At 38.7% G+C, this 24,785-nt stretch overlaps 1 protein-coding gene across 19 annotated transcripts in view; it reads right to left on the bottom strand.

Annotated features, from left to right (window-relative positions):
- MAST4 (microtubule associated serine/threonine kinase family member 4) overlaps window positions 1-24,785 on the bottom strand; it is a 536,231-nt gene that overhangs the window by 72,426 nt on the left and 439,020 nt on the right. The gene's annotated exons all lie outside the window — the stretch shown is intronic.

The raw sequence follows: 24,785 nt of genomic DNA on the forward strand, positions 1-24,785 counted from the left end.
TATTTTCCTCAACAGTCCCTCTGTTCCTAAGCAGCTGTGCTGTGACTGGCCAGGCAGCCTTTAAAAGCCACAGCCACACAAAGGCTGGCTCAGGGTGTTCTCCCCAAGTCCTTCCAAGGCAGGTGGCGCTCAGGTTGCTCACTGTAAGGAGGGCAGCTCCTCGGGGGCTTGTTACTTTCTCCATTAGAACACTCAACCTGCTGCTGATCATTGAGAAAGCTTGGCAGGCAGCTGGTGAGGGGAAGTTCAGGACACTCCAGTCCACTCTGCTTCCCTCTGCATGTTTAATTAGATTGGCAGAATTATCTGAGGACTGGCCGGAAATGTAGCTGGTTTAAATAAGGAGGTGAGGAAAGCTTGCAAAATAATCCTGTATGTTCTTGGAACACAGAAAATAAATCAGGAAGGCATGTTTAATCCTGAACGGCAAGCCAGTTCCCGCATTACTGACTTCATAGTGGAAGTGACAATTGTAATTAGGTGTAAGGAATACAAGATTGCACATTAAAGTCAGTACCTAGCTGTAAAGGTAAATAATTTACTACCTGTGTGCAAAAAGAATAGACTACCTACATTAAAGAGGGCAAGTTTAGTATTACCTTGAGGACTTTTGGACTGGCTACACTTCTACTGAAATTTTTCAATTAACTTTAGGTTGCAAATTTTATAATGATGTCTTCAACAGATGCTGTTAACTTTATGACAGACAGCGCAATTAAAGCCATTTAACTGAGAAGCACTGAAAAGCCCATTTCTTTATGGACAGAGAATCAAGAAACATTTTTCCCTCTGCTGCAATGAAATTTATCATGCCTTTGCATCTGTTGTTCCTTGGACCCCTGGAGAAATGGATTCTGCTGTTCCCATCCAATGTTCCAGGACTCTTTTTGTCCATTTATTTACACAGCTAAATTCAGTTCTTACAGCTTCTCTCAATAGCCTTCATTCCCCCCACCTCCCTCCAACTTAGTTTGTACATCATTCTTCATATTTCTTAAAAGGTCTTAATTTTAACTTAAGATTGTTAAACATTTTGTTTCCTAAAGGGAAACAAATCTAATGCCAGAAAGATTTCTGTTTTTTTTTTTTGTTTGGAAGAAATGTTCACTTTGCCCACACCACATGTAGAACAAACTATGGGTAAATCATTAGGAGAAACAAAAAAAATGACTGCTGGAAGCCAGGGCATTTTGAGAACAATCCCTGCTACCCTATTCAATGAGAATAAATCATAAAGGCCATTGAAACTGGGCACCTAATTCTTAGCCCTGTCTTCTTTGTAAGGAGAACACTATATCTGGAGATTAGAATGAGATCAACTAGAAGGACTAGAGGGAGCTTATTAAATATTTTAAAGAATCTGAAGAAGGCAGAAACAAGGAACTAACTTAAACCGTTTTCACTTTTAGAGATTTTAATGAGTGGTCCTCAGGAAGCCATGTAGCATCTTATAATACATGGTGACCCGTTGCTTTGAGGATGAATGGGCAAAGAGAGAGATAGAGAGGTAGGTTAATTTAACTCTGCTCTCTAAAAACAAAACAAAACAAGGCTGCCCTTAACTATTTCTAATCTTCAGGTTTTGCCTTCCCATTTTGTGCTCCCCAGGCCCATCAGTTTAAAAATCACCCCCTCCTTTTTTTTACATCTATTCCTACACTGCTGTAGAATCAAACACAAATTTCTACTTATTCAGCTTTCAGACTCCAGAGCCACCTATCATCTAACAGATCTCTCTCCTGATTGCATGTCAGATGGAGGAGCTAGGTTGAAATGCAAATGTAAATACATGCACACACATACATGCGCATCTGTGTGCACATGTACATACACACCCCATGTACCACAAAAGGCTCTACATGCAGTGGGACATTACAGAAAATGAACTAGAATACCTGATCATTCCTTAGAGACTACAGCTTAATTTGAGGACAGTTGAGCAAGACTGAGATAAGAGAAGAAAAGGAAGAACTTGAGGAAGGGGATGGAAACAACCCAAACACAGCAAACACGCAGGGCAATGCAGCCGAGGCAGGCTTTACCACAGCAGGGAAAGCGAGCTGGGTAAGGCCAATGAGTTGTGAACTATGTTTATTGGCACAAACTAAGGGGAGGCCTTCAGAGAGGTTTGGAGGTGAGAAGGAGGCGGTAGAGATTTTAAGCAAGCATGAACGTGCTGGACGGACAGGGCAGTGGCTAGATTAGGCCAACAGACAAGGTATTTCGGTGAGCAAACCACACATAATTCATGATGGATTAGAAATTGAGTCATGAAAAAGATCAGAGACTAAAAGGGACAGATGTTTCCAGTGCGGGTAGGTTGGGAGCATGACTGCCTCATTAATAGGGAATTTGGGAGAGCAGTGGCATGCGAGTGATAGGAGATGAAAAGGGTAGGTGAATATTCTGTAGATATCTGTATCATTTATTGTAGAAAATTCCTCAATTTCCCTTAGGGAGAAATCACAAGATGAGCAGATTAGGTAGACAGAAGTCAATCTTTGAAGTCTGTGTTCTTTTTTGAAATAAAAATTGATTTCTATGTTATCTACTTGGTTTCCAAAGACTTAGGGATGTTGTTTGTTATACAATGATCAAAAGTCATTAATTTAGAACAGATCAAATTCAAAAGCATGCCTTACACCAGGCTGCTGTGGTCATGCACAGCACTTCCCCAGGACTGAAACCAGAGCCCTATATGTGACCTTCACTGCTCACAGCACTGCTCTCTGAATTCATCCTTCCATCTGCAAAGCAATACCTGAGAGACTCTCAAATGAAAACTGGTGCCAGTTAATTCTCTGCCCATATGTGCAGTACTTGCTTATAACTCAAAGCTTGCTGCTCCCAGGGATTTGCTACCTCTTGGATGCTTGAGTGCTAGGACTATTTACAGACTGTCGGTATCGCTGCTGATGTTTCCGACCCAGTACAGTCAACCTCAGTAGTGGTCAGGCATTAGGTAGGTAATTAACGCCATAATCCCCAGGAGGAGGTAGTCTGGCTAACACATGTGGAGCATATCAAAAAGGTACTTTTCCTAAGGGCACTGCACAGGGTGCCTCATTTTAGAGGCATTTATTGTTAAGAAAGTGATTTCCAGATTAATTAAATTGTTTGATTGCTTTGTAATTAGGTTGGAGAAGTCCTGTGTCTTCACCACAGAGAAATGAGCTGCAAATCTTTTTAAAAGACATATGCTATACCCACTATAGATTATTGATGTGCTATTAATAGCTGTCTGTTCACAAAATGATAGTTTCTGGTTGCCTTGATTTTCTCTCAGGACAGAGGGAATCTGAGAATTAATGGTAATTGCCATTTGAAACTCGTGGTGGAGCAAAGAGTAAGCCCCTGTTTGAATCCTTGTTGTCATTACTTGATGATCCACTTAAATGAGTTTTGACAGTTTTCATCACAGCAATCAGTACTGTGTTTCTTATTACTTTGTAGGGGATTCTCAGCATCTCATTGCCACTGCTTCAAAACCTGAAGACCCAATGTCAAAGAATCAGACCCAGATCCCCTTGCAAGATGAATGCCAGCAGATAAGTGGGCACTGGACCAGTTATGCAGGAACCTCCAGCTGAGTGAACTTTGAAAAATACTAGTTCAAATCACCTGAGATGTTTGCATCTGTCCTACCAGAGCCAGCTGATGCAAGAAGAGACAGAAATCTTCCTTGCACTTGGACAACTGTCTCAGAAACTGGCTCCTCTCCAGATATAATTGCAGAATATTAATTAAACCTGGGCAGTTGATTAGCATCTAAGTAGACACAGAAAAACCTTGTTGGCCTTCAGTGGACTTGTCCCCGGTAGGCTGTGACGTGTTCACAGCAAGCCAAGGAATAGAAGTAATGCTTAATGCCTTTCATTTATTTGAAATAAAAAATTGATTTCTGTATTATCTACTTGGTCTCTGAAGACTTAGGGACACTATTTTGTTATACAGTGTTCAAAACATCACTAATTTAGAACAGGCCGAATTAAAGAGAGAATTATACATCATGAACCAAGGGTTTCATAATATCTGGGCTCCCTGAGCCTCTTTTAGTTCTCCCTGCCCCCTACTGTTGCCTACTGATCCTTCAGGAGCCACCAGCACTACTCACTGTCATCTGAACGATGAATTAACTCAACGAATACACATTAATTCTCCACTGCATAGAGAGGAAGATATGACTTGATTTACATTTTAGAAAAATCCATCTAGTTGTTCTGTGGCCAATGGGCTTGAAGCAGACGTGATTCGTGAAAACAGATCAGTTAGGAGGCTTCCAGGATAGACAAGGAAAGAAATGACGATGGCTCGGACAGGTGACCGGAGCTCGCAGGTATGCCTGGCAGTAGAGTCAACAGGATTTGCTGAAAAATTGGATTCAGTGGAATGATGGGGGAAAGAGAGGAAACAGGGATGACTCCTAGATTTTAGAACTAAGCAAATGGGTAGATGGTAGCATGAATTGAGATGGGGAAGACCGGGGGAGAAAGGGCTTAAGAGTGAGAGAGATAATTAGGAGCAAGACTTGAATACCTGGGTAGGCTTTAGGCTCTTTTATTTATGGAGACACCATCTATTTGATATTTAATATTTAAAATATATTAAATACTCATATTGCACATTATACACAATTATATATAGCAATGCTATACTTAGTTGCAGACAAGTAACACTTGTAAGTTAAATATCTTAAAATTCTGTTACAGTTTTTATCATTCTCAAGAGCAAATAACATTTTTCCAGTTCAAATTATTTAGCACCTAACAGATTTAATAGTCCTGATTTGTTTCAGAAACTCAAACCAGTCAATAGTGCTAGTGAGAGAAGGAAAATTCTATAGGCTAAATACTGAAGTTTGTGTAATGATCATTTCAATTATTCTGTCCCCTGAATGGAATATGACATGTGTATTCTACTCCATTTCTCTCTTCCCCTTACCAATTTATGGTTCTAAATGCTGATAAGGAATAAACTCTGGTTATATGTAAAGATACATGAATCTATACTGAATTCTCAATGCCTTAGTCCCTATTATACAGTTAACTAGAAAACATACTTTTTTTCTAATTAAATCATTATATATTAAGTTCTTCTTGTGCACAGAGCTGAGCTACCTGATAGAAGAAATTAAATGGCGAACAAGACAAAAAGAGGTAAAAATCTGTTAAAAGCAGATCTGTAAATCACCAACTCTAGACTCATCAAAATCAGTCTGGATCCTTATGTGAAAAAGAAATTTTCTTAAGACAAAACCCTTACCTGCATCAGAATTCCTAAAAGCAAACTCTCAATGATGATACTATATAGAGAATGTACAATGTCACAATAGATTCTTGACAAACGTACATGCTTTCTAAGGTATGACTGATGAGGTTATAGGTGGAACATATGTAGGGAGAGAAGAGAGACCCAATAACAGGTCAATTTCTATGTCATAAGACTCACACAGATGCCCACTGTCTCCATTTCACGAAGCTGTTCCTCTGGAATCTGTGTACTGTATTTGAAATGCTGTGGCATTGACACGAATCCCTCAGAGATGTGTTGTAATGGGTTCCTGAGAATGTTTTAGCTTTGCATTGACCCTTCCTTATTACTCTGAATTGATGTCACATCTCAAGGTGATCCTGAGTAAAGACTGGTGAATGTCAAGAGTGATGAGGAAAGCTGATTTTTAGTTGTATGTTTTCTTCCCATCTATAGTAATTCATCTTCTCAGCAATAGAGAAGAGATTACTTTTAGCTTTTGTTTAGTTACTGAGTAGCATTTGTAAGGTAAAGGAAAGGGAGCTAAGAACATAGCCACTGGGAAAGACACTCCTAAATTTCATGCCATTTTCTAAAACTTGATCCATTAATCCTGGATAATTGATCAATTTCTGAATCTGGATAAAAGACTGAGTTAAAGAATGTAACCTAAGGTGTGCATCATTTTTTTGTTCTATCTTACATGAAGGGGTTTTCAATTCTTTAATGTAATAGGATATGAAGAATTTTCCTTTTTACCTAGAAGAGGGGTGGATACTATCAGGAAATTGGTTTGTCTCAGATTGTTTGTCTCAACTTCCTCAACTGCTGAGTAATTTCTAATCAAAAACAAAGTATTTAAATGACATGCTACACATCCATATAGATGGCATATAATCACAATCTAACTGTATTCTCTTTTATAAACCTCCTTTCAGCTCTTGGTTAAAAAATAAATATTCAACTTAAAGTGGCTTCATTTAACAAATGCTATATACTCCCTTGGCTTTTGGTACACAGGAATTCTATCTGAAAGAAGCAAAATATGTGTACATCTTTTTTCTTTTACTAGTCAGTTAATCAGTTCAGTTTCTAACTCCAGAAATAGTTTCAGACTTAAAGGAATCAAAGACATTGAATTCTATTGCTTCATAATAAAATATATTATATGCCAAGTATCTAATAAATCAAAATTATGACTTTCAGTTCTCATAAACCATACATATCTTGGAAATTCCCTAGCCCTAAGACTCTCTTCCAATATTTTTATTTCACTCTCCTCTTCCATGTCCTTAGACAGTAACCAATAAACAGTTGTAAATCTGGGGCGCAGAGGAGAATCACTTGGAAAGCATTAAAGATGCTGATATTCAGGCCCTACCTACACCTTTTAAATGAGGTGACTCTGCTATGCTGCCAGGGTTGAGAACCACAGCTTTGACATTTCCTTGTAAACTGTAAATCAAATCCAAAACTTTCACTAATCCTTTGGAGTTCTTAACCAAAACTTCCACTAATCCTTTGGAGTTCTTAACCAGGAAGTCTTGGATTTTTTTTTTTTGCTTCACCATTTCCTTCTATAACTCAACTTTCTCCATCTTATCTCAGGTATACTAGTGCAATGTCCCTTTTGTACATTCATTTCACTCTCCAAGTATTCTCAAAACAGAACTAAGACTTGAAATTCCTTCCCTAACAATGCAAACAAATAGCATCCTACCATGTCAACACTCAGGAAATCCCACCAGCCCACAGTCCCTTTAGGTTACTCACTTCCTCTACTCAAACCTTTGTGCTATTTTCCTCTAAACTAACTCTATTTCCACAATTTCTCCCTTCCTCTAAAACAGAAACACCCCCAGGCTAAGCTGTGTATCATTCCAATGTTCCTGGATTAGATTAAAATAAAAGCCTTTGTAAAAGGAAAATATAGGGAAGAAAACATTCATTAATAATCTTGCTATACTTTTACTATCAACTAATCATTTGATTATTCAAAGATCAAATACAGGTTATTTCATTCAATACCTAACAGTGTAATGAGTATTTGCCTTAAAGCTGTGTATCTCATACTTCCATTTTTCATAGACAGATGTTAGAACATTATATTAGAACATGTAATATTGGAACATTTAAAGTTATTAGGACAGTTAAAATCAAGGTATAGGGTCTCAATTCAACAAGTAATTATCAGAAGCAAAAATAAGATTACTCTAATTATTCTAATCATTCCTTTACGCAGAAAATATAATTTGCCCTTTTCCATGATAAGGACATATCCATTCAGGGCCCTATTCTATTTATGCTCTACACATGTGTCCATGATATATTTTAGCACCAATCCTAAGTAACTGATGGGTAGGGTAAGGTGAGCTTGTTTCAAACCATGTACAACCCTGAGATTCTGAATGCATAAATACCATTTTTAAAGAATCATTATCTTAAGGAGTCACAGTTAACCATTATAATGTGTTGAACCCTTCATGTATGTTGGGATATGTTGAGGCAAGGGAAAAAGTTGTGATTATTCTCTTAAAGTGTGCAATAGGGTCTCTAAGGCCCTCTGAATGAAAAAAATAGGTACATAACAGGTACAAATTTAGGTATATTAAATCATTTGACAAATACTTATCTTACTTAAATATAAGACTAGAAACTATAAAACTACTAGAAGAAAACATAGGGAAAAATTTTCTTGATATTGGTCTTGGCAATAATTTTTTAAATGACACCAAAAGCTTAAATACAAAAGCAAAAATAAGCAAGTGTGACCACATCAAACTAAAAAGCTTCAGCATAGCAAATGAAACAATCATCAAAATGAAAAGGCAATCTACTGAATGGGAGAATATATTTGCCAACCACTATCTGACAAGGGGTTAATATCCAATATAAGGAACCCATACAACACAATAGCAAAAAACAACAACAATAAAACAAAACCAAAGAACAAAACAATCCAATTAAAAATGGGCAAATAACTTGGATAGACATTTTCCAAAGATGACATATAAATGGCCAACAAGTACATGAAAAAATGCTCAACATCACTATTATCAGGAAAATGCAACCAAAATCACAATGAGATATCACTTCACACCTGTCAGAATGACTGTAATCAAAGACAAGAGATAACAAGTGTTGGCAAAGACATGGGAAAAGGGGGACCCTCGAGCACAGCTGGTAGGAATGTAAACTGTTGCAGCCTCTAACAGAAACAATATGGAGTTTCTTTAAAAAATTAAAGAGAACTACCATATGATCCAGCAATTCCACTTCTGAATATTTATCAGAAGAAAAAGAAGTCCCTATCTTGAAAAGATGTCTGTACCCCCATGTTCACTGTAGCATTATTTATAATCACCAAGACCTGGTAACCTAAGCATCCATCAATGAAGGAAGAAATTGTAGCATATGTATATACGTATGTACACACACACACACACACACCCTGGAATATTAGTCACAAAAAAAGAAGGAGATCCTGCCTATTGCAACAACATGGACAGACCTTGAGGGCATCATGCTAAGTGAAATAAGCCAGAGAAAGGCAAATATTATATGTTTTCACTTACATGTGGAGGCTGTAAAACCGAACTCATAGAATTAGAGGGTAGAATGGTGGTTGCAAGTGGCTGGGGGATGGGGAGATATTGGTCAAAGAGTAAAATTTCTAGCTATGAGTAAATTCTGAGAATTTAATGTTCAACATTGTGACTGTAATTAACAGTATTATATTATGTATTTGAAAGTTATTGACAGATTAGATCTCAAACGTTATCACCAGGGGAAAAAAAGGGTAATTATGTGAGGGAATGGAGATATTAACTAACCTTAGTGTGGTAATCATTTCACAATATATATGTATGTTAAATCATCACATCGTATACCTTAAACTTACATATGTTACATGTCAAAAATATCTCAACGAAGCTTGTGGGGAAAAAGAGTCAAAATATGTGAGATATTATGCTAAATCCATTAAGTCAAACATGACTGATATTGGGGGCTTCCTACTGTGATGCTGGCAGAAATGAAACACTGGAAATTCTGGAGACCATGTTTAGGCTAGGGCTTTATATTCTAAGAATGCTCAAGGAGTTGGAAATAGCCAATCACTTCCGGTGTGAGGCCAAGTATGACTGTTAGGCAGACCAGTGCTTAGCAGTTGGGCAGGAAAGTATTGCAACATTTTCCTCCTTTTTGGCTACAATATGGCCAATGATTGGTAATCTTTGGAGAAAGCTGGATGAATCAGACTCTCCCTGGCCACAGTGCTCTCACCCACCAGGCAGGGAAGAATGACCCAACAGAACACAATGGGATATGCACTCATGGTGGTACATACAAAGTAAGGAAACCTGGAATTCAGAAGAGAAAGGAATAGATGGCTGCGCAGAGGTGACCTTTGATCTGAACCTTTTGAAGAAAAGCGGTAGATGCAAAAGAGAAAGGAAAGGCTTCTGAAGTGGAGGAAACTGAAAAAGCAAACGGACAGATTCCCAAAAGTAAACAGCACATTTTTACGTGTTTTAATTTTATTACAAAAGCTATTATATATACAAAGAAAAAATTAAAAAATTCAAGTAGTTCAAGAAGGTATACAATAAAGACTAAAAATCTCTTCCAGCCTCTTACTCCCACTCACTGATTCATTCAAACACCTGTGAACTTACTATGTACTATGTACCATGTACTGCCACAAGCTTTGGGGCCCCATACCTAATTTCCCACCCCCAGTTCTACTCTTCAGGTGTAACTTCTTTTGAAAAGGTATAAAAATATCCTGGAATACGTAGAGATGTACAAGCATGTATTACGGATATAAAAAAATTCCCCAAATACCATACTATATATGTTTTATATATACACATAAGGTTTTATATATATGAAGTTTTATACTTGCTTTTTAAAGGTATCTACAATTTTCTATATCAGCTCATCTAAACCTCTGTCATCATTTTTAGCATCAAATTAAAATCCCAGTATGTCTTATACCATAACTTACTTAGTCTTCTATTAGTGGATATTAGATAGATTTCAGTATTTTGATGATTCAATAAATATCTTTGGAATACCTGCTGGAGGTGGTATCAAGAAGACTACCAGTTGATCCTCACGCTGGAACTGGAGGCTCCTTACTCTCTCCTCTATCCTTGGGACGTACACTCTGACCTCTGTTCCCACAGTGGGAGCCTTTTTCAAGGTGGAAGCCTTGAGTGAGTAAGTATTGCTGACACCATCTGAACTGAGCACAAGACTGAACCCAGTGAAGGCTTCTCTATACTCTTTGAGGTTCTGGGGGGGGCGGTGCAGAGACCCACTCATTTTGCAGCTGCCTGAGACAAACCTCGTAAGTATGTTCCATTGCTTATTAAACCTGCCATCTACCAAACTGGAATCATCTTCTTTCTTTAGTCTTTCCCTACCCTCAGTGTACGGATGCCAGTTTTTGAATATATCCAACAGCTAAATTCCTAGATGCAGAACTGCTGGCTCCACAAATCTTTTTTCTTTTTTTTTTTTTTTAATTTTGGTACAGAGAGCTTAATTGCTTTCCAAAGACACTGCACTAATTGATGCAGCACAAGTGGCACATGGGGTGCTATCTCTCCTCAATTTTACCAATCCTGAATTTTTCAGATTTTGGTGGCATCCATTTTTTTGATATGTATTTTTTTAGATTATGAGTGAAGCATTTCTTAATATGCTAACTAAGCATTGGCATTTCTTTCTTGTACAAACTACCTGGTTCATAGTTTCTTCCTCTGAATTGTTTTTCTACTTTTTTAAAATTGATTTTTGTTGTAGTGTTTTTGCAGACTTAAGTAATTCTTTCAGCAGATTGAAGATGTTCCTCCCATTTATGCTTATTGTTCAATGTTGTTAATGGTAATTTTTCCCTGGAGAATTTTTATTTAATCATATTTATCCACCATTTTTCTTTATGGCTTTTGGGTTTTTTACTTTGTTTGGAAAGACTTTCCCACTCCAAAATTACTTTCTAAATGCAACTATATTTTCTTCTAATACTTTCACTGTTTCTTTTTACTTTAAAAAAATTATTTTTTCTTTGCCTATATGGGACTTACTTGGTATAAGGAAATAGTAGTCCAGTTTCCTTCTTTTCCAAATGGTTGACAAATTCATGACCATTTATTGGCTTTACTAATCTATAATTTCTCCAATGATTTAAGCAAGGAATATATAAAGAATGCCAAGTAATTTGATGCCACGGAGTTGCAGGAAATTAGGACACGGTAGTGGGGGGTAGGGAGTATAGAGAATGGATGAAGATTAAACTAGAAAAATCTGAGGGCCAGTTGGAAATAGCCTTTAGGGCAGTGTTCCAGATGACTTCTCACCCGGGTGGGACCCTGGGGCCCCTTATTTTTATCAAGTATTCCATGTGATTCTTAGTCACACTTAAGTTTTAGAATCCTAGTTTTAGAACAGTGATTCTTAACCTTGGCTTCACATCATAGCCCAGGGAACTTAAACAAACGAAAAAAAATCCCCAACAACCAAGTCACACCTCAGTCCAATTAAATCAGAACAGGGATTACAGTGGGGGCAGGATCAGTCATTTTTAAAGCTTCCCAGGTGACTTCTAAGTGCATTGAAGATTGAGAAACACTGTGGTAGATTCTGCTAAAGAAAGTGAATTTTACAGAGCATGTTGTTCTCTGACCTTCCTATGATATGTATCAAAATCCCCTGGAGAGCTTTTAAAAAGATACATACTGACAGCCAAGTCAGAGAAATAAAGTTTCTGATTTAATTGGTCTAGGACGTGGGTATTTTTTTAAGCTCTGTGGGTGATTTTAATATGCAGCCAGACTTTAGAACCCAGTGTCATAATTCTCAAACTGTAGAGTGGATCAGAATCACCTTGAAGATTAGTTAGACCTCAGACTACTAGGTATCAACCCCACAGTTACTTAATTAGTAGGTATGCGTTGGAGCTTTACAGTTTGTATTTCTAACTAGTCTCCCTGTGCTGCTACTGCTGGTCTGGGAACACTTTGGGAACCACTACACTTACGTATGTCATGACAAACCATGGAGTGTTTTTCTTGAGTTAAAATATATAATTAAGCTCATGTCTTAAAAGATTTTTTAAAAAAAGCTTCAATGCAGAATAAAGACTTGATGAAGGTGCACAGAGGCAGCAAGAGCATGCAGAAAGAAGGGGCCCAGCTCTCATTCAACTATAAAAACCCTGAACCAATGGCTAGGAAGAGAGGCCAGGTGTAAAACACATTTCAGAGGGAAAGTAAAACATCATGGAAGATGTAACAAAAAATGATGCTGAGGTTGCCTGCTTGGATGACCAGGTAGATGATGTTCCTATAACTGAGAATACACAGGGTTGGTGACAATAAACTTGGTATTGAATAGCACTGGATTTGAGGTGCTGGTGGGACAAATCAGCTAGAGAAAGCTCCAGTGAACAGAAACGTGCTCAGGAGAAATGTCCAGGCCCAAGATAAAGCTGTAGGAAAAACCAGCATGTGCATGAAACAGAAGACCTGGCCAAGGAGTGACAGTCACAAGCGGAAGGATGACAAAAGCAATCCAAAGGAGCCCTCCTACACTGTTGGTGGGAATGTAAATTGGTGCAACCACTGTGGAAAGCAGTATGGAGGGTTCTCAAAAAACTAAAAAGAGAAATACCATTTGACCCAGTAATACCACTTATTGGAATTTACCCAAAGAAAACCAAACCCCTGATTCAAAAAGACATATGGAGGGAGGGGCGGAAGATGGCGGCGTGAGTAGAGCAGCAGAAATCTCCTCCCAAAACAACATATATCTATGAAAATATAACAAAGACAACCCTTCCTAGAATAAAGACCAGAGGACACAGGACAATATCCAGACCACATCCACACCTGAGAGAACCCAGCGCCTCGCGAAGGGGGTAAGATACAAGCCCCGGCCCCGCGGGAGCCGAGAGCCCCTCCCCCCAGCTCCCGGCGGGAGAAGAGCAGGCAGAGCGGGAGGGAGACGGAGCCCAGGGCTGCCGAACACCCAGCCCCAGCCATCCGGGCCAGAGTGCAGGGCCCTGGATACTGGGAAAACAGGGCAGCAAGAACAGTGAGCAGGCACTGGAGGCTGGGCGACAGAGGACATAAGAAAAGCGCGCGACCATTTTTTTTTTTTTTGCTTTTTTGCTGCTTTGTTTTGGCGAGCGCTTTTTGGAAGTCTTAAAGGGACAGGGACCCCAATACTAGGGAAACAGGGCAGAAAGACCGGTGAGCAGAGGCCTGAGGCTGGCACCGGAGAATAAAGAAAAACGAACGACCACCTTTTTTTTTTTTAATTAAAAAAATTTTTTTTCTTGTTTTTTTTTGTGGTCGTTGTTTTGTTTTGGCGGGTGCTTTTTGGAAGTCTTAAAGGGGCACGGCGGGTCACTTAATCCAGAGGTAGGGAATCCGGGATCTCTGGGCACCCTAACCCCTGGGCTGCAGGGAGCAGGCAGGCCCCTTACGGAGATAAATAGCCTCCCAGCAGCTCCTGCTCCAACGCGACTCCACCATTTTGGAGTAGCTGCCCGAGCCAGGCCACGCCCACAGCAACAGCGGAGATTAACTCCATAGCAGCCGGGCAGGAAGCAGAAACCCTGTCTGCGTGTAGCTGTGCAGCACAAGCCACTAGAGGTCGCTGTTCTCCCAGGAGAGGAGGGCCACAAACCAACAAGAAAGGAAGTCCTTCCAGCCGTCACTCGTCCCAGTTCTGCAGACTATTCCTATCACCATGAAAAGGCAAAGCTACAGGCAGACAAAGATCACAGAGACAACACCAGAGAAGGAGACAGACCTAACCAGTCTCCCTGACAAAGAATTCAAAATAAGAATCATAAACATGCTGACAGAGATGCAGAGAAATACGCAAGAGAAATGGGATGAAGTCCGGAAGGAGATCACAGATGCCAGAAAGGAGATCGCAGAAATGAAACAAACTCTGGAAGGGTTTATAAGCAGAATGGATAGAATGCAAGAGGCCATTGATGGAATTGAAATCAGAGAACAGGAACGCATAGAAGCTGACATAGAGAGAGACAAAAGGATCTCCAGGAATGAAACAATATTAAGAGAACTGGGTGACCAATCTAAAAGGAACAATATCCGTATTATAGGGGTCCCAGAAGAAGAAGAGAGAGGAAAAGAGATGGAAAGTATCTTAGAAGAAATAATTGCTGAAAACATCCCCACACTGGGGGAGGAAGTAATCAAACAGACCACGGAAATACACAGAACTCCCAACAGAAAGGATCCAAGAAGGGCAACACCAAGACACATAATAATTAAAATGGCAAAGATCAAGGACAAGGAAAGAGTGTTAAAGGCAGCTAGAGAGAAAAAGGTCACCTATAAAGGGAAACCCATCAGGCTAACGTCAGATTTCTCAACAGAAACCCTACAGGCCAGAAGAGAATGGCATGATATATTTAATACAATGAAACAGAAGGGCCTTGAACCAAGAATACTGTATCCAGCACGACTATCATTCAAATATGACGGTGGGATTAAACAATTCCCAGACAAACAAAAGCTGAGGGAATTTGCTTTCCACAAACCACCTCTACAGAACATCTTACAGGGACTGCTCTAGATGGGAGCACTCCTAGAAGGAGCACAGCACAAAACACCCAACATATGAAGAATCGAGGAGGAGGAACAAGAAGGGAGAGAAGAAAAGAATCTCTAGACAGTGTATATAACAGCTCAATAAGCGAGCTAAGTTAGGCAGTAAGATACTAAAGAGGCTAACCTTGAACCTTTGGTAACCACGAATTTAAAGCCTGCAATGGCAATAAGTACATATCTTTCAATAGTCACCCTAAATGTTAATGGGTTGAATGCACCAATCAAAAGACACAGAGTAACAGAATGGATAAAAAAGCAAGACCCATCTATATGCTGCTTACAAGAAACTCACCTCAAACCCAAAGACATGTACAGACTAAAAGTCAAGGGATGGAAAAACATATTTCAAGCAAACAACAGTGAGAAGAAAGCAGGGGTTGCAGTACTAATATAAGACAAAATAGACTTCAAAACAAAGAAAGTAACAAGAGATAAAGAAGGACACTACATAATGATAAAGGGCTCAGTCAAACAAGAGGATATAACCATTCTAAATATATATGCACCCAACACAGGAGGACCAGCATATGTGAAACAAATACTAACAGAACTAAAGGGGGATATAGACTGCAGTGCATTCATTCTAGGAGACTTCAACACACCACTCACCCCAAAGGATAGATCCACTGGGCAGAAAATAAGTAAGGACACGGAAGCACTGAAAAAACAGTAGAGCAGATGGACCTAATAGACATCTATAGAACTCTACATCCAAAAGCAGCGGGATATACATTCTTCTCAAGTGCACATGGAACATTCTCCAGAATAGACCACATACTAGGCCACAAAAAGAGCCTCAGAAAATTCCCAAAGATTGAAATCCTACCAACCAACTTTTCAGACCACAAAGGCATAAAAGTAGAAATAAACTGTACAAAGAAAGCAAAGAGGCTCACAAACACATGGAGGCTTAATAACACGCTCCTAAATAATCAATGGATCAATGACCAAATCAAAATGGAGATCCAGCAATATATGGAAACAAGTGACAACAACAACACTAAGCCCCAACTTCTGTGGGACACAGCAAAAGCAGTCTTAAGAGGAAAGTATATAGCAATCCAAGCATATTTAAAAAAGGAAGAGCAATCCCAAATGAATGGTCTAATGTCACAATTATCGAAATTGGAAAAAGAAGAACAGATGAGGCCTAAGGTCAGCAGAAGGAGGGACATAATAAAGATCAGAGAAGAAATAAATAAAATTGAGAAGAATAAAACAATAGCAAAAATCAATGAAACCAAGAGCTGGTTCTTCGAGAAAATAAACAAAATAGATAAGCCTCTAGCCAGACTTATTAAGAAGAAAAGAGAGTCAACACAAATCAACAGTATCAGAAACGAGAAAGGAAAAATCACGACGGACCCCACGGAAATGCAAAGAATTATTGGAGAATACTATGAAAACCTATATGCTAACAAGCTGGGAAACCTAGGAGAAATGGACAACTTCCTAGAAAAATGCAACCTTCCAAGATTGACCCAGGAAGAAACAGAAAATCTAAACAGACCAATTACCAGCAACGAAATTGAAGAGGTAATCAAAAAACTACCAAAGAACAAAACCCCCGGGCCAGATGGATTTACCTCGGAATTTTATCAGACATACAGGGAAGACATAATACCCATTCTCTTTAAAGTTTTCCAAAAAATAGAGGAGGAGGGGATACTCCCAAACTCATTCTATGAAGCTAACATCACCCTAATACCAAAACCAGGCAAAGACCCCACCAAAAAAGAAAACTACAGACCAATATCCCTGATGAACGTAGATGCAAAAATACTCAACAAAATATTAGCAAACCGAATTCAAAAATACATCAAAAGGATCATACACCATGACCAAGTGGGATTCATTCCAGGGATGCAAGGATGGTACAACATTCGAAAGTCCATCAACATCATCCACCACATCAACAAAAAGAAAGACAAAAACCACATGATCATCTCCATAGATGCTGAAAAAGCATTTGACAAAGTTCAACATCCATTCATGTTAAAAACTCTCAGCAAAATGGGAATAGAGGGCAAGTACCTCAACATAATAAAGGCCATCTATGATAAACCCACAGCCAACATTATATTGAACAGCGAGAAGCTGAAAGCATTTCCTCTGAGATCGGGAACTAGACAGGGATGCCCACTCTCTCCACTGTTATTTAACATAGTACTGGAGGTCCTAGCCACGGCAATCAGAAAAAATAAAGAAATACAAGGAATCCAGATTGGTAAAGAAGAAGTTAAACTGTCACTATTTGCAGATGACATGATACTGTACATAAAAAACCCTAAAGACTCCACCCCAAAACTACTAGAACTGATATCGGAATACAGCAAAGTTGCAGGATACAAAATCAACACACAGAAATCTGTGGCTTTCCTATATACTAACAATGAACCAACAGAAAGAGAAATCAGGAAAACAACTCCATTCACAATTGCATCAAAAAAAATAAAATACCTAGGAATAAACCTAACCAAAGAAGTGAAAGATTTATACTCTGAAAACTACAACTCACTCTTAAGAGAAATTAAAGGGGACACTAACAGATGGAAACTCATCCCATGCTCGTGGTTAGGAAGAATTAATATCGTCAAAATGGCCATCCTGCCCAAAGCAATATACAGATTTGATGCAATCCCTATGAAACTACCAGCAACATTCTTCAATGAACTGGAACAAATAATTCAAAAATTCATATGGAAACACCAAAGACCCCGAATAGCCAAAGCAATCCTGAGAAAGAAGAATAAAGTAGGGGGGATCTCACTCCCCAACTTCAAGCTCTACTATAAAGCCATAGTAATCAAGACAATTTGGTACTGGCACAAGAGCAGAGCCACAGACCAATGGAACAGACTAGAGAATCCAGACATTAACCCAGACATATATGGTCAATTAATATTTGATAAAGGAGCCATGGACATACAATGGCGAAATGACAGTCTCTTCAACAGGTGGTGCTGGCAAAACTGGACAGCTACATGTAGGAGAATGAAACTGGACCATTGTCTAACCCCATATACAAAAGTAAACTCAAAATGGATCAAAGACCTGAATGTAAGCCATGAAACCATTAAACTCTTGGAAGAAAACATAGGCAAAAACCTCTTAGACATAAACATGAGTGACCTCTTCTTGAACATATCTCCCCGGGCAAGGAAAACAACAGCAAAAATGAGTAAGTGGGACTATATTAAGCTGAAAAGCTTCTGTACAGCAAAAGACACCATCAATAGAACAAAAAGGATCCGTACAGTATGGGAGAATATATTTGAAAATGACACATCCGATAAAGGCTTGACGTCCAGAATATATAAGGAGCTCTCACGCCTCAACAAAGAAAAAACAAATAACCCAATTAAAAAATGGGCAGAGGAACTGAACAGACAGTTCTCCAAAAAAGAAATACAGATGGCCAACAGACACATGAAAAGATGCTCCACATCGCTAATTATCAGAGAAATGCAAATTAAAACTACAATGAGGTATCACCTCACACCAGTAAGGATGGCGGCCATCCAAAAGGCAGAGAACAACAAATGTTGGCGAGGCTGTGGAGAAAGGGGAACCCTCCTACACTGCTGGTGGGAATGTAAGTTAGTTCAACCATTGTGGAAAGCAGTATGGAGGTACATCAAAATGCTCAAAACAGACTTACCATTTGACCCAGGAATTCCACTCCTAGGAATTTACCCTAAGAACGCAGCAATCAAGTTTGAGAAAGACAGATGCACCCCTATGTTTATTGCAGCACTATTTACAATAGCCAAGAATTGGAAGCAACCTAAATGTCCATCAATAGATGAATGGATAAAGAAGATGTGGTACATATACACAATGGAATACTACTCAGCCATAAGAAAAGGGCAAATCCAATCATTTGCAGCAACATGGATGGAGCTGGAGGGTATTATGCTCAGTGAAACAAGCCAAGCAGAGAAAGAGAAATACCAAATGATTTCACTTATCTGTGGAATATAAGAACAAAGGAAAAACTGAAGGAACAAAACAGCAGCAGAATCACAGAACTCAAGAATGGACTAACAGGTACCAAAGGGAAAGGGACTGGGGAGGATGGGTGGGTAGGGAGGGATAAGGGGGGGAGAAGTAGGGGGGTATTAAGATTAACATGCATGGGGGGGGTAGGAGAAAAGGGAGGGCTGTACAACACAGAGAAGGCAAGTAGTGATTCTACAATATTTTGCTATGCTGATGGACAGTGACAGTAAAGGGGTTTATAGGGGAGACCTGGTATAGGGGAGAGCCTAGTAAACATAATATTCATCATGTAAGTGTAGATTAGTGATAGCAAAAAAAAAAGGCAGTTCCTGTGTGGTAACCTCCAACGAGTTCTACACAAGGGTATAAAGGGCATATAAAAGTGTAGGCAAAGGGTCTGTTTGTGTTTATACAGAGGATCAAAGCCTAATTGGGCTACCCCGAAAATGAACTAAGATACAATATGAAAAAGAACTTCCAACATCTGCACTCTCTGGAAGACTCATGCCAGAAGATGATCATCAAAAAACCCCAACAAAGATCCACGCACTGCTACAGCTGTAGATGCACTCATCACACCAGTTCCTGGACTTGCCATGGGAATGAGGAAGGAGATATCTAAGCTGGCCTGTGCACACAGTAAAACAACAAAATTGGACTGGATCTATACTGTTGGAACTCAACCAAGAATTTGGAGAAGTGCAAATTGTAGCGCTCCAAAGTCTTACAACTACAGACTATTTACTGTTAAAAGAACATATGGCATGTGAACAGTCCCCAGGAATGGGTTGTTTTAATTTGTCTGATTTCTCTCAGACCGTTCAAGTTCAGTTGGACAATATCCACCATATCATAGATAAGTTTTCACAAATGCCTAAGGTGCCTAACTGGTTTTCTTGATTTCACTGCAGATGGCTGGTAATTACAGATATGCTTTGGTTATGTAACTATACTCCTATTATGTTAATGTGTGTGTGCAGTTTAAGTAGTAGCTTAAAACCTATACATGCTGAAGTTACTCTACAAGAAGATATATCAAAGAAATAATCAATCTTCCCATGTTTTCTTCCACCTGCTACTACTTCTATAGCTTTTCTTCTTCCTTCCTAATTACAACCCCTAAATAGAATTCGTGCCTCATATCAAATTTACCGAGTATCATAATTCTTCCAAGTGGTAAAGATACCTCAAGACAAATGCTGGGCATAGAAGCCACAGGGCATAAATATGCAAAGAAGTAAAAAGCTAACTTTTTCAAACAATAAGGCTTCTCTCTCACTTACCAACTTTACATTTCCCTGTATGGCCCCGGAAGATGACTGGTTAGCCAGAGACGGGTAAGATTCCTCAAGGGAGGAACAACCTAAGACAGGCACAGTCGCAGGGGGGCCATCAGGTGAGAAATTGGGGATCAACAGAGGTGAGGCTTAGAACCTCACCCCCCCGTTCTGAGAGAAATCTTCTGCATACGTGGATGTTTTATTGCCCTGGTCTAGCTTGGATTAACCCATAGTCTACAGGCACACACCTGATCATCTACATGTGCTCTCTTACAACACTAAACTATGTTTTCTACCTTTATCTTGTATCTACCTACCACTTCAGCATTTTATTAAAAATAATAATAATAAAGAGAGAAATGTGGTATCCACATATAAATTAAGTATAAAAACCAAATGAGTATTCATATTTGAACTGACTCTGTTTATAGTTCATAATGCATGAGCAAAACCGAAAGTTTCTGTGATGACTGCCCTTGTACTGTTCACTATGTAACTTATTCATTATGTAAGAATTTGTTCTACATGTAAGAACTTGTTCGTTATGCCTCAGAAGATTGGAGACTGACGAAAATTAGTCTTGGGGTGGATTAATGATTGTGCACTGAGCATTGACTCCCCTATACAGAATTTTATTGTCGTTAACAACCATTTGATCAATAAATATGAGAGATGCCCTCACAAAAAAAAAAAAGGACAGACTTCCAATGGTAAAATAAATTAGTAACCGGGATGTAATGTATAGCATAAGGAATATAGTCAAGATATTGTAACAGCCTGGTAGGGTGATAGCTGGAACCTAGAATTATGTATATAAATGTTCTACCACTGTGTTGTACACTTGAAACTCATGTAATGTAATACTGTGTGTCAACTACCCTTCAATAAAAAATAATAATTAAAAAAAAAAAAAAAAAGACATATGCACCCCTATGTTTATAGCAGCACTATTTAAAATAGCCAAGATATGGAAGCAACCTAAGTGTCCATCAGTAGATGAATACATGAAGATGTGGTATACATACACGATGGAACAGTATTCAGCCATAAGAAGAAAAGAAATCCTCCCATTTGCAGCAGCATGGATGGATCAAGAGGGTATGCTCAGTGAAATAAGCCAGGCAGAGAAAGACAAATACCATATGCTTTCACTTATTTGTGGAGTATAAAAACAAAGAAAAACAGAAGGAAGAAAATAGCAGGTGACTCACAGACACTGAGAAGGGACTAGTGGTTACCAAGAGGGAGGGGTTAAAACAGGTGAGGGGGAGGGTAAAAGCAGTAAAGAGACACAATAATTCACAATCACATATAAGTTGGTCACAGGTTCTATAACATCTTACTATGTTGATAGTGACTGCACTGGAGGTGGTGAGGATTTAATAATATGGGTAACTGTTGAACCACTGTGTTGTATATTTGAAACTAACAAAAGATTGTATATCAATGATACTTTAGTAAAAATAATTTTAAAAAAAGTAACTCAAAGGTTATCAATAGTTAAAATGGATGAGGAAATGAAAAGGAGCGACAAAGGATGGAAATAAAGAAGAAAGTACTGCGGGAAGCAAGGGAAGAGGAATATTCAAGTAGAAAGTGTTTCCTGGTATCAAGTCCTGCAGGATGCTCAGGCTGAATAATATTGTACAAAGAACTCATTCGATTTGACCACAGGGAGAGCATCGTTTTGGTGGGGCAGAGGATGGGAGTGCTGTCATGCCTGAGTACATCATCCATGAACCTTTGCCAATTTGGACCTGAATTAGTTTCCCAAGGGTACTGGTGTAGGAAGTGCTGGCTCTGTTTTACCCAGGCATAAAAATAAGGATAACGAATAACATCTACACTCGGTTATTAATTTATCAAGTTATAATTTTAAAAGAAATCTCAAATGTCACAACAGCCCATCATTTAATAGAATGATTTAAAAGCGTAATATTAAAAATGTGCTATCAGGAGGAAAACGGTTGAGATAATACCTAAGTGAGGGGTTAGCTTTTACATTTTATGATACAGAGCTATAGCAAAACAAAAATGTTTCCTCTATCAGCTAGAGGGTTTACACTTTTTGAATCTTTTAGCACAGAACAATTTTACTTAGGATGTTTTTAATGAACAACATCATTTTTACTAAAGAATAAAGGAAAAAGTTCTGCTAAATAGTTTATCATGTTTTCCAACCATAATTAACTCAAACCAGAAAGAAATAAGACCTTTTTCACTCAGCAATATATGTCATTAAAAAAAAAAAATCTTCCCCCAGATCCTATGCTACCCTCCGGCAGAGGCATGACTTCCAGGTGATTTTAGATAGAAGACAGCAGCATATGCCCATCACCACCATGGGGCTGACTAAGGATAAATTAGGCTGAGGGGATAACTTGAGTACTGCTACTAATATTGGAAAATGCTAAACATAAAACTGTTTAACTGCTTTAAACTAGAGGCAGATGGTGAGGGTGGAAGCAATACGCACATGGGATTTTGCTGGTGAACATTTAACATCCATAGAAGAGGAACTGCTCACTTTAAAAATAACTTTCAAAATCCTGATTCTAAAGGTAACACATGCTCATGGTAGAGAACTTGGAAAACACATTAGATTATAAAAATGAAATTGGTAATCCTACTAACATAATGTCATGGTGGGTTTTTTTCAGTCTGTTTTTCGGTAGCATGCACATGTATACATCAACATGCTTTTAAAGCAGATTAGAAGCCATATTCAGTTTTTGTATCCTGTTCTTTATCATCAGGTTACAATTACTAACTTTCATATGCCACAAACTATTCATTATACAGAATGACTACAATTTAAGCATGACTCTTCCTACTATTTAATGTTTGGGTTGTTTTTCATTTTTGTACTATCATAAATAATGCTAAATTTGCATCCTGAAATATATATTTCTGAGTGCTTTTCTAATTAATTCCTTAAATTATACTTCATGAAGTGCCGATAATAGTTCAAGTGATATGAACTGTTTTTGGGTTGACATGAAATATCACTCTTTCTAAAAAGATTCTAAATGTACATTAATATACTGACAATACCTGTCTCATTATCATCACCAGAAATTATTATTACCCTGTGTGCTTTTTAGTATTTACAAATCAGGTGAAAAAAGGTATTTCATCATTCTGTTTTACAGTTATTTGATTAGCAGGAGACCGAACTTTTCATTTGTTTACTTGTCATTTCTGTTTCTTTGGTAAGCTGTTTTGTTCACTTTCTTTGCCTATTTATTTAGAGGGGCAATAGAATTTTTCATTTTTACATTCATGTAAAAGAGCTCTTTATGACTTCATAATATTAAACTTGTTGCAGATATTTTCTCAGTTATTTGTTAGTGTTCCAATTTTGTTTATGGTGTTTTCTAACTTACAAATTTTGGATTCTTAATATTCTCACTGTAAGTCTGGGGAGAGGAAATCCCGGGGCAAAATACCTCTAAAAACTGAAATCAGTCAAAGGGAGAAATAAAGTTTAAAATCAGTTGATTGCTTACAACTGCAGTCTGGGGCTGGTTCTCTCTTCCTGCTCCAGCAGAAGCAAAACTGACCCTGCCCTCACCTCTCAGGTACAGATAAGCCCTCAGCTGCCTAGGGAATTACCCACTGATATGGAGATGAACTTCTCTCCACCTCTGAGAAATGATGCAAATGCACTAAAGCCATACTTCTCTCTACCTCTGAACAGGGAGATATTCTGGAAATAATACAATTTTACCCACACTCACATTATCAATCTTTTCCTTATCAATTTCTTCTCCTTTTTCAAGCTCAGAAATTATTTTCCCATCCTAAACATATTAAATATTGATTTGACTTTTTTAGGTTTAACTTTCATAGTTAATTTAAAATCCACACAAAAACCACTTCAGTATATAGTATGAAGGAAGCTCACCTCATGCATTCTTGTGTAAAAGGCCAATTTTTGTAATACCATTTGCTGTTAAACTCTTTCTTGATCAGTGGTATGCTGTTTCCCTCATATCATCATCAATCCTTGTCAATTTCTATTTCAAGTGTGAATGATTGCTTGCATTGTTATCACTTTATGATGTGTGTGAATCTCAGGCAGTCAGGTCTGACTTGCTGAATTTCCTTGTCTTCCAAATGCACTCCAGAGTCATTACATCAAGTCACCATAGTGAGCACCTGTCCACTTCATGGTCACCTAGTGTCTTCTAGGCAGCCTCCCTACACAGGAGGAATTTCCCATGTCACGAGACCTGCCTCCCCAGGGTTGATACCACCTCTCTCTTTTCCTGCTTTCCTTGCAGTTAGAGCATAGTGAAGGCTCTGGCGGCTAAGTCTAAACTCAATTTTGGCTTGAAAGAAGGCAATATGAGGAAGTAGGTGTCAAAGCATCCCTCTCGGGGAGGAGTGGTGTCCAAGCTTCCGAAATCCAGGGACCAGAAACAGCAGTGGCCAAGACCTGCTCTGGCCGTGGTGTTGTCCTGTGTTTGTCCAGGCGATGTTACCTTCCATGCTCTCTCTCTGGCCCTCCTGACAACTCCATGGCTACCTAATATGCTGTAAGAAATTCCTCCTCCGCTTATACTAGACACTGTGAACATGGTGCTTGCAGTGATGG

The sequence above is a fragment of the Manis pentadactyla genome, chromosome 2 (assembly GCF_030020395.1).
Source record: "Manis pentadactyla isolate mManPen7 chromosome 2, mManPen7.hap1, whole genome shotgun sequence".
NCBI lineage: Eukaryota > Metazoa > Chordata > Mammalia > Pholidota > Manidae > Manis > Manis pentadactyla.